The 10979-nt window shown below is 39.4% G+C and overlaps 1 protein-coding gene and 1 pseudogene across 2 annotated transcripts in view; both read right to left on the bottom strand.

Annotated features, from left to right (window-relative positions):
- NFE2L2 (nuclear factor, erythroid 2 like 2) overlaps positions 1 to 7981 on the bottom strand; it is a 49345-nt gene extending 41364 nt beyond the window's left edge. The window contains exon 1 of one of the 2 annotated variants that reach the window (XM_015561969.1): positions 7960 to 7981. The gene's annotated coding sequence lies outside the window, so the exon portion shown is untranslated. Of the gene's footprint in view, positions 1 to 7846; positions 7869 to 7959 lie in introns of those variants that run through there. The other variant, XM_015561972.1, reaches the window with a different exon arrangement.
- Positions 7982 to 8955: 974 nt separating this feature from the next.
- LOC102757414 lies at positions 8956 to 9621 on the bottom strand (annotated as a pseudogene).
- Between the last annotated feature and the right edge of the window lie 1358 nt (positions 9622 to 10979).

Raw genomic sequence — 10979 nt, 5'->3', positions numbered from 1 at the left:
TATATATATATAAACATTAATGCAATCCAGGTAATGAACATTTCCATCACTCCCAAAAATTTGCTTGTGACTCTCTATTTTTTTTAATCCTTATTCTAGGATATGTTTTATTGATTTTCAGAGAAAGAGAGAAACATTGATTGGTTGTCTCCTGTACTCACCCTGACCAGGAATTGAACCTGCAACCTTTTGGTGTACAGGATGACACTCCAACTGAGCCACCCAGCCAGGTCTGCTTGTGCCTAATTTTAATTCTGCATCTCCCTGTCCCCCATTTCATCCCCAGGCAACCACTGATCTACATTCTGTAACTATGAATTAATTTGCATGTTCTAGAATATTATAAATGGAATCATGTTATGTATTCTCTTTTAAGAAATAACCTGGCTTCTTTCACTCTGCATAATTGAGATTCTTATATTGGCTTGCATGAATTAATACTTAATTCCACTTTATTGTTGAGTAGTGTTCATGGTGTGGATATACCATAATTTGTTTATCCATTCACATATTGATAGGCATTGTGTTGTTTCCATTCTTTAGATCTTACAAATAAAGCTTCTAAACATTCATGGACAAGCTTTTGTATAGATATACATTTCATTTCTCTTGGATAAGTACCTAGAAGAACGACAGCTAGACCTATTCCTATTTACATTCCCACCAGCAATCTATCAGAATTCCAGTTCATCCATATCCTTGCCAAGACTACTTGATATAGTCATTCTAAAGTACACACACACACACACACACACACACACACGTCACTGTGGTTTTAATTTGCATTTAATTTTCATTCCCCTAATGACTAAAGATATTGACTATTGTTTCATGGCACAGCGGTTTTAATGTATAATGTAATGTTTTCTATATGTTCACTGAGAGGAAGGGATACATCCCTACAATATACTTCACTGTTAAAAATTATGCTGTTAGATAATTAAAACCATGCTGTTAGATATGGTAAGACTATGTCATTAACTATTAATTTAAAAGACATAAAAATTCCAGAAAATATAAAATATGTACCTTTGTGCATATTTGAGTTCTGAAAAAAAGAAACTACAAAATACTACTTTCAACTGGTGCCTCAGAATTTCTTCCACACATCATGCTTTGATGGACCCACTTATGTTTCCTGAACTGCTTTGAGAAGCAGCAACTATTACCATTTTTTTTCTCCTTGATTCCTTTTCCTTTGAAACCCTTGTTATTACCATAAAAAATTTTAATGAACTTAGTTAAAATACTCTATTAACTACCTTGACAAGGTCACTGCAGTTTTTTTTTAAAAGGCTGTAAACACTAGATAGATAATTTGTGACAATAGTGATTTTATAAGACAGAGAAAGTTTTTATTGTACACTATACACTACCTTCTCCATAAAGGAACATTATGGAGGCATTTCTTTTTCTTTCTTTTTTTATTGTTTAAAGTATTACAAATAGTAGTACATATGTCTCCTTTTTTTTCCCAATTGACCTTCCCCCAGCCTTATGGAGGCATTTCTTGCTAAAGTTTGCCTATTCTAGTCTCTTGAGGAAGTAAATACTGTATTATCAGCAGTATGTCCTTCCAATTTCAATTGTGCACTCCAGGAAGGTCACTTAATCTCCTTATAATAAATTCAAATAAAGAATCATTGTGTGTACTGTGTGTTGTGCCCTATGTGAGACTTGAGTTTATTGAGCACCTACTATGTATGAGGTTTTACTTCTAAGCACTTATATGTGTCACTTCTAATCCTCACAACAACCACTTTACAGGTGATAAAACTGAGTTCAATCTGATATAGTAAATTGGCCAAGGTCACCCAGTCCCATGATTCAGTAACTTGTCAGAGTTCACGTGAAATCCTAGGTTTAACTCATTCCATAACCTTTGCTCTATTCACTGGGCCAAGCTAGGTCCCAAGATACTACTTTGTGAATAATTAAATAATGTAGGGACTATGATCTATACCAGCAATTTTCAACCATTTTTGTCACATGACACACAGTTATTAAAATTCGGTGGCACATCAAAAAAATATGTTTTTTGCCAATCTGACCAAAAAATAGGTAATTTTGATTCATTCACACCGGATGGCTATTGTTGTGTGGCTGTTGTCATTTTTTAATTTGATAATCTAAGAGAAAAGAGGTCAGTGCCCCTGACCAAATAGTTAGGTATTGCACGTTTTAAAAATTCTTGCGGCATACCAGTATGCCTCTTGCTGCACACCAGTTGAAAATCGCTGACCTATACAATAATTTTTGCCATGGACCTTATTTAAATGAATGACAATCTTTGAAGAGTGAAGCAATATAAATTGTGCCATAATTTCCATGGTGAAATTCAATTTAAGATGTCCATATATTTGTTTTTCTTTCTTGATTGCTGTTTACCAACCCTTTACTATTGATCTAAATATGTAAATACATTACAAATAAAAGTTCCTAGAAATCTGTATCTGATTGCTAGTAGCTCATGGGTAAATTTGAAGAATATCACTCTAAGAGGCATAATTCAGATTTTATAATATGATTCCAGGTCCATGGTCTTCAAAGCTAATTGTCAATCAGTGCCAAATTCAATAATGGAACTTTACCCAAATTATCTCTTTTACTACAGATCACTTTCATGAATGAAATAATCTATACCTTGCTCTGAGTGAGCTATGCATTGATCATTCACCACAGAGTAAATGTCTTATTTCTTAGAAGCCTTAAGTAGAAGAGTGTGTGTGTTAGGAGGAAATTTGCACTAACATGGCTATAAGCAAAAACAACAAACAGGTACCTCTTAAAAGAACATAATAGTAGTATAAAAATAATATAGTACCTTTAAAGATATAGTAGCCTTGATATGTATATTAAAACACTGTAGAGCAAAGCAGTTCAAATGAACAAAAGATAAGGTCATTAAGAGTCTGAACATAAAAAGGTAAAGGAATATCATGGAAAAAAACCGCAATGTAACCTCACTTATACATTGATCATTAAATAAATATTTGTTAGATGAATGAATAATTGTATCAGTAGACTTGTTGATTCCTAATATTTCTTCCAAAATTAGCACTGCTTTTATAAGAAGATGACAGGAAAGAGAGTACATTGTATAAACACTGTTTTGTTGTGTTGTATTAGGGCTCATATTAAAAATATCAGCTGCTAGTATGGTTAGAGACCATGGTGTTTATGGTGAAAGAGGGAAGCTGTATATGTTGTTTTATAAATGTTTCTTATTAATAGATTTATAACATTCATTTTCTACTCATCAAGGAATTATTCTGAGTCAAAGGAACATGATCTTGAGGGGGGTCTTTGTAATATGAGGTTTGCTTTATTGCACTAGTAGAATGTCAGGCTCCAGTCAGAAAATATTTTTATAATTTAAAATAATGGCAGTGGAAAATAAGGAATAATTCTTAGTGTTCTTTGTAACATTTTATGTTTGTAGCTTAGAAGTCCTTGCTGGCTGAATTCTGTGGTACTACTGCTAAGAATTTGCTGAAATGTTAGTGTCTTAATTTCAAATCCATGTAATACTTAGTACATTAGAGCTAATGACCTCTGCCATTCCCTTTTACATTGTGACTGAATTAAGAATTACTTTCCAACTCACTTTTATATATACCCAAAGTCACACAGGATTGTGTGTGCTATGTAAGCCCATTGGCTCACTGTGAGCCTGCAGAGGGGATCAATATTTATTTCAGCTGCTTACCTTTGATCTAAGCCAGCGATTTTCAAACAGTGTGCCATGGGACGCTGATGTGCCACAAGAATTTTTAAAATATGCAATATCTGACTATTTATTCAGGGCATTGACCTCTTTTCCCTTTGATTGTCAAATAAAAAAAAATTACAACAGCCATCACAATAACTGTCCAGTGTGAATGAATCAAAATTATACCTATTTTTTGTCAGATCTGCAAAAAGTATATTTTTTTTGATGTGCCACAGAATTTTAGTAATTAGTTTATGTGTGTCATAAGATGAAAAAAATTGAAAATCACTGGTCTAAACAAATTTGGCATTGCTGCAACAAGGCAACTTCAGGAACTCAGAAAATAGTTCTTTCCTTGCCTAATACATAATTTTTAAAAAAGTCTCCTATTGTTTATAAAGTTAGCAGGAAAGCAGACATCCTGATCACAAGGGCTGATGATTATGGACCTCCTGCCTGAAGACAGAATCAGTAACCGGTCCTGTTTAGCTAAGAACAGCTGAGTGTAACAGCACCAACAGGAATCCCCGGCCCTCCCACCCCCCATGTAATTATTTCTTTTCTTCTTCTCATAAAAACCTCTTACTTCACCCTGTAATTGAGACTATTTATCTTTCTACCTAAATCTGTATACCCCAAATTGCAATTCTTTGATTTCAAATAAATGCCTCGAAATGGATTCTTGTGGGGGTTTTTTTAGGTTGATAATAAGAAATACTATATATTTGGTCTTCAGCACGTTTCTGGTACTGAGCTCCTAAAACCCTTGGAATTTCTTAAGTTAGGAGAGCAGGGAACGTGTCTTTTGTTATGTTAATGAGAAAGTACCCAAAGATTGGGGGCTGGTCGCCAGGGGAGCCAACTGCATGATTAGAAGGTTGGAGCTTTCAGTCCCACTCCCCAACCTGGGAGGGGAGAGAAACTAAGGATTGAATTCAATCAACAGTGGCCAATGATTTAATCAACTGTGACCCTGTAATTCGGCCTCTATAAGACACAAAAGGAGAGGGTTCAGAGAACTTCTGGTTGGTGCACAGGTGGAGATTCCCGGAGAGTGATGTATCTGAAGAGGGCATGGAAGCTTCGAGATCTTTCACAATACTTTGTCTTATACATCTCTTCCATCGGGCCATGCCCCGGGTTATATCCTTTATAACAAACTGGTGATCTAGTAATAACATGTTTCTCTGAGTTCTATGACCCACTCTAGCAAATTAATTAAACCCAAAGCGGGGGTTGTTGGAACTTCTGATCTATTAGAAGCACAGGTGACAATCTGGACTTATGACTGGCATCTGAAATGGAGGGTGGACAGTCTTGTAGGACTGAACTCCTATCCTGTGGGATCTGACACTACGTCAGGTAGATATCTGAACTGAGTTGAACTGTAGGCCATCCAGTTATGGGAAAACTCCTCCACCCAACACACATTGGAATTGGTATCATAACCCTTTGTTTATTCATTCCTATTGACCATTTTTCTATTGTGTTGTCAATTTTTTATCTTATTTATTTCAAGTAGTGCTTTCTATGTATGTTTGTATGTATGTGATATTAATAATTTGTGATATGAGTTGAAAATACTTTTTCTCAGTTTGCCATTTTTTCATTTATTTTAAAAAAATAAAATTTACATTCAATACTATTTTATATTAATTTCAAGCCATGTTTTTACTTTAACTATGGTGATTTTTTTTTTTGCCACACAGCATTAAAATTTTTTTTACATAATTGAGTCTATCAATTTTTAAATGGGTCTGGTTTGAATCCTCATCAAGCAAAATGCTGGCTTTTAGCATAACGTATATGTATTTTATCATGTTAAAGAAGTACTCATCTGCCCTGGCTGGGTAGCTCAGTTGGTTGGATCCAAGGTTGTGGGTTCAATCCCCAGTCATACAAAATTCACATACAAAATTCAACCAATGAATGCACAAATAAGTGGAAGAACAAATCAATGTCTTTTTCTCTCTCTCTCTCTTTCTCAAAAAATCAATTAAAAATTTTTATTTAAAAAAGTACTCATCTATTCCTATTTTGTGTGCTTTTTATAACACTGTGAATCTATAAGCATTTCAATAAATACCAACCACAATAAAACTATTCTTCTGACCTATCTGTCCTCCCAAACTCCAGTCTCTTGCTGATGACTCCCACTGGTGGAATTAGACAGAAGACAGGAGAAGGAAGTGCGAAAGGTCAGCTTCCATAGCACAGAGCAGGAGAGAGAAGGACAGAAGGTAGATCTGGAAGAGCAGACACAGTCTAGCGCTCTATCCAATGCAGAAGCCAATAACAGCTAACAAGGCAGCCTCTCCATTAGTTGAAAACAAAAAGGTTACTATAGGTGGCAGAAGCAATTTTCTTGAAGCCAGTAGCTTCACTTTTGTGTATAAAAGAAGTGGGGCCTCAGTTTTAGGCCTTTTTACATTTTGGAAAGCTGCTCATACTAGCCCTTTCTACATCTAATGTTAACAGGCCCAGGGATTGCATTTCCTGGTCAGGACTGACTGAGCTTTTGAATGTAGATTCCCTCCATATCTAGTACCTTATTTTAAAAAACTTGCCATTCCTTCCTCAGACCTAAAAAAAAAATGTTCTAGTACAGTGGTCGGCAAATTGCGGCTTGCGATCGCGAGCCGCAGTTTGCCAACCACTGTTCTAGTATGATGAGTGTTAGACGGGTCAGTTGTCAGCACCGGAACCATACACTGTATCTTTGGGAAAGAATCCAGCAGAACATGCCCTTGTTACTAACACCTTGGCCAGCCTCCAGGGGTGTCCTATTCAGGCCTACCTCAGATGCCTCACACCTCAGCAGTCCTGGCTTGGAGGACAGAGATTTCACGTGACTGTACCACACGATGCCCTCTTGGATGGGCTGGTTCTTCCCTTCTGCCAAACATGTGGAAACTGTTCCAAAGTCCACAGCAAACCTGGCCTTCTACTATACAGGCTGTATATTCTGGGAGAAATTGCAGGTCATGGGGTTGCCAGACAAAATAGAGGACACCCAGTTAAATTTGAATTTCAGAGAAGCAACGAATAATTTTTAGTATAATTACTTCACAAACATTGCAAGGGACATCCTTACCTCAAAAATTTATTCACTGTTTAGATGAAGTTCAAATTCAACTGTTCATCCCATATTTTTCTTTGACAAATCTGGCAACCCTCATCACAGGGCTGTTCCCAAAATAATTCTCCACTCTGCTTCCTACTCCCTCCTCCAATTTCAAAACCCCTCCGCTGGAATTAGGTTCACTAAAGTGATAAGACAACCTAGGAGGGTGTTAAGATTCACTTTTGAGGCCTTTGCTTCTGACTTTAACTCCCATTAGCAGGGATTAATTTATCTGATCAGTAACTTGGTTCGGGCACTAAGAAGGACATTTCCGTGGTGGTTGAGAACAAGGGTAGATCATGAAAATGTTCAATTCCAGCAGCGGTGTGGAGGGGGAGGATGGGTGAAGCTTAAAGGAATGCATGCAGGAAAGGGAATGTTGAAGAGCACTTGTACCATGTGACAGTTTTGCCTGACTGGGATCTTGGCATTATTCCCTCCTCCATTCTCCCTTTTTCTCCCTTCTTTATTCAACCCATACTCATCCCCAGGTGCAGGGCATGAGCTAGAGGCTGGGTCTCCGCAGAACAGAAAGCAGAGGCCTGCTGGAGGAAACAACTGCCAAGCAACCAAGGGCTGGGAGCAAAATAGACCAGGAGGAGAAATAAAACCAAGAAATATTTTAAAATTAGGCACTTGACATTTAAGAAAAAAAAAAAAGCCCAAAGTTAGCCAACAACGACCGCTTATTGCCAGATTCAAAACCTCTGAGTGACAAAACTTTTGAAGGAGGAAGTGATGGGAGCACGGGGCACCCTGCTGACCCTTCTTTCTGCCTGAGCACTTCTCCATTCCATCCTCTGGGCAGCCAAGGGAGCAGAGACAGCAGCAGCCCTCTCTGCGAAGGCGCTGAACCACACAGCTGCAGCTGACACAGTGGCCCTGTCTCAAGTGAATAACCCAGATCACAGACTGATATTCAGAGACTGACTCCATCTAACCAGCTTTCCCTGATGCTGTGGCCTGAGAGGCAAAGAGTGCAGTCAGTCAGGAGGCAGACAAAGCTTTACCTCACATGGTGCTTCCACGGGGCCTCCTATTCGTGCTGGAGACTGACCGTTCAGGGGAGCCAGCCTTGATAAAGCTGTGAGGGGCAAATATGTGTTTGCTGCTATTTCCTCACCGAGTGTTTTGAGCTGTACCGAGCGTTCTTGAGGCTCTGCTGCAAGGCCCTGCCCAAGTCCAGCCTGTGAAGAAAAACAGAAGGCTCCAATCAAGTAGAGTGGTCAACTCATCTTGGTTTGTCCAGGACTTTCCCGGTTTCAGCACCAAAAGTCCACACCCCAGGACTCCCTTAATCCCAGGTAAATGGGGGCGATTGGTGAACCATAATCAAGATGTCAAGGCTTGGGTACCTGAACGCCAGTTTCCTCGGCTGTACAATGCATGAATTAGCCAACCGTTTCTCACGTTACTGCCCCATCTAACAGTCTGAGATTTACCCTCATACTCCCAAACAAAATGCACTAGACCCAAGTCCTGAGTTCACTTAATCTGATGATAAACTAATCACTGGTGTGTTAACAGGAAAGGCTGCAGAGAAATTTTAACAATGGCTCTGGGAGGAAGGCATATGGCTGTAGCTGAGTGGTTCTAATGGTAGAAGTTCAGCTGGGAAGGTGGGGTGTGAGGCTCTGTGCCATCCTAAGAGGAAGATATTTTTGGGCAGGTGCGTGTGGAGGCAGCCAGTCCGAGAGAGCTGGGTTGGTGGGCTGGTTTCAGCTGCACAGCAGAAATAGTAGCCACAGGCAGGGCAGTCTTGTCGGACTTGAGTCAACTTTCACTCTATGATATGAATCAAGTCCGGTAGTTGAAACCAGAGACTGAAGAAGAAGGAAAGTATAGTCTACTGATAGCACTATTTTTTTATTTTTATTTTTAATTTATTTTTTAAGTTCTTTATTGTTTAATGTATTACATAAGTCTTTCCCCCCCATTGACCTCTCCCTGGCCGCCCCCAACTCCCAGCACATGCCTTTCCCCTCCCCCCACATCTGTGTCCATTGGTTATGCTCATATGCATGCATACAAGTTCTTTGGTTTATCTCTTACTCCCTCACACCCACTCCCAAGTTATTCTGGCTTGTCTGTTTCTGGGAGTGCCGACCGCTGGGCACACCTACACCTTGTAGTTGAGGTTGGCATTCATCTTGGTGTACATCTTGTAGATGACGTTGATGCTGCTGGCCGTGTAGTTGACCAGGAACAGGTGGACCTTCTCCAGGCACTCCTCCTCCGTCACATTCTGGCCCTTGGAGAGTGCTTTTAGGAAGTCAGACTTGTAGGAAGTGGCATACAGTGCTGCCTGGAAGGTCTTCTGCAAGATCCAGCTGTGCTACTTCTTGAGCACCATCTTGTAGGCCTTGGTAGCATTGACGAGAATGAGGTTGGGGTGGCTAACATCCCACTCTCCATCTCAAATGCTCTGCAGGAAGACCTGAATGAATCGGAGGCCCCTTTTCAGCCACATCAGCTCCAGCATGCCCTTCACTTTGAGCCACTCTGCTCCAAACATTTCCTTTTCCACCTCCAGGATGTTCTGCAGGGTCTGGAACTTGACCGGGTCAGTGTTGTACACAGCTTTGATTTTCGTGATGTTACCACTTATGTCTGCCTTAATGGGCATAAACACTGGGAACCCAAGGCAATCAAAGAAGGGCAGCAAGTGGGACACTGCCTCCAGGAAGGGCCCGGTCTTGATCTGCTTGTACGCGGGCAGCAGCTTCAGCAGGTGCTCGGCCAGCAATGCCATTTCAAGGTTGAGGCTGGCGGTGATGCCCCAGCCAGCGCCCTAACACCCCCTCGGCCGCCACCGTCCATGCCTGGGCCATCACTACCGACTAGATGTGTCGACCCAAGACTATTATTAGTATAGATAATGAACTCAAAGAAAGAGATACTAAAAAAAAAAATCCCATTTACCATTGCAACAAAAAGTTTACGATACCTAGGAATAAATATAACAAAGGAGGTAAAGGACATGTACTCAGAAAATTACAGAATGCTAAGAAAAGAGAAAGAGGAAAACATAAATAAATGGAAGGATATTCTGTGTTCATGGATTGGTAGGATCAACATCATTAAAATGTCCATCCTACCCAAAGCAATCTATAGATTCAATGCAATCCCCGTTCAAAAACCAACAACATATTTCAAAGATCTAGGAAAAACTCTCCAAAAATTCATTTGGAACAAGAAAAGACCCTGAATAACTGCAGCAATCTTGAGAAAGAAGAAAGAAGTTGGAAGGATCACAATACCAGATAACAAGCTGTATTACAAAGCCAGTGCTCTCAAAACTGCCTGGTACTGGCACAAGGAATCTAAGAAATAGCTTTCTTACATATAATGAGGAAGTACATCTTTAAGTCTCTTAATATCTTTCTTCAGTATAACACTCCTATGTCTTGCTTGTTCTTTTCTAGTTCATTCTTTTGGCGCTGAACCACTCTGTTCACAGAAGAAAACACCACAATCCTTAATTCAAATGATAGCTGGGAAAGTCTTTGGACTCCAAGGCCAGCACTTCCCTACTGTGAAGATCCCAAAGATAGGATGTCAGAAATCTAAAAAAGAAAACAGAAGAGAGGAAAAGAAAAGAGAAGAGAAAATAACCTTGAAACTGGCTTGGTTTAAATTATCTCTCAAGCTGGACTCTTTCAAATGTGAGAAAGTTCAGCGCTCAACATGTATTAACAAACGGTATTTACAACAGAAATGCCTGGTTGTGCCTAATAATGGCTTTGCTCTTTGAATTAATTCCTTCCTGGTGACAAAGACTGAGCTCAGAAACTATGGGTATGGCTAGGCAGGGCACTTTTGTTTGGCTTGGCTCTCTTGGATGAGTAGAAAAGGCTTGGTTAGGCACCTGGTATTTTGTGGCCAGTAATTATAATGCAATTGTTACTCTGCATTACCGAAACTTCATTTTTTGACCAAAAGCCAACTGTACTCTTTAAAGCAAACTTCTTTTGAAAGATTAGTGTGCTTTGAAATGATTTTAAAATCCAATCCACTTTGCAAATAGGATTTGGTACAAGTCAGATATTTTTCAAGTGATGTTTTGCTTTAATGCAGCATCTCTTTGCCTGTCGTTTGGTCTGAGTTCCTTCAGCTCTTATAAGCAGTGCGCAATCTTTCCAC

This window comes from Myotis davidii, unplaced genomic scaffold (assembly GCF_000327345.1).
Source record: "Myotis davidii unplaced genomic scaffold, ASM32734v1 scaffold370, whole genome shotgun sequence".
Taxonomy (NCBI): Eukaryota; Metazoa; Chordata; class Mammalia; order Chiroptera; family Vespertilionidae; genus Myotis; species Myotis davidii.
The sequence above is the reverse complement of the archived record's forward strand: the minus strand, read 5'-3'. Positions and strand labels throughout refer to the sequence as shown.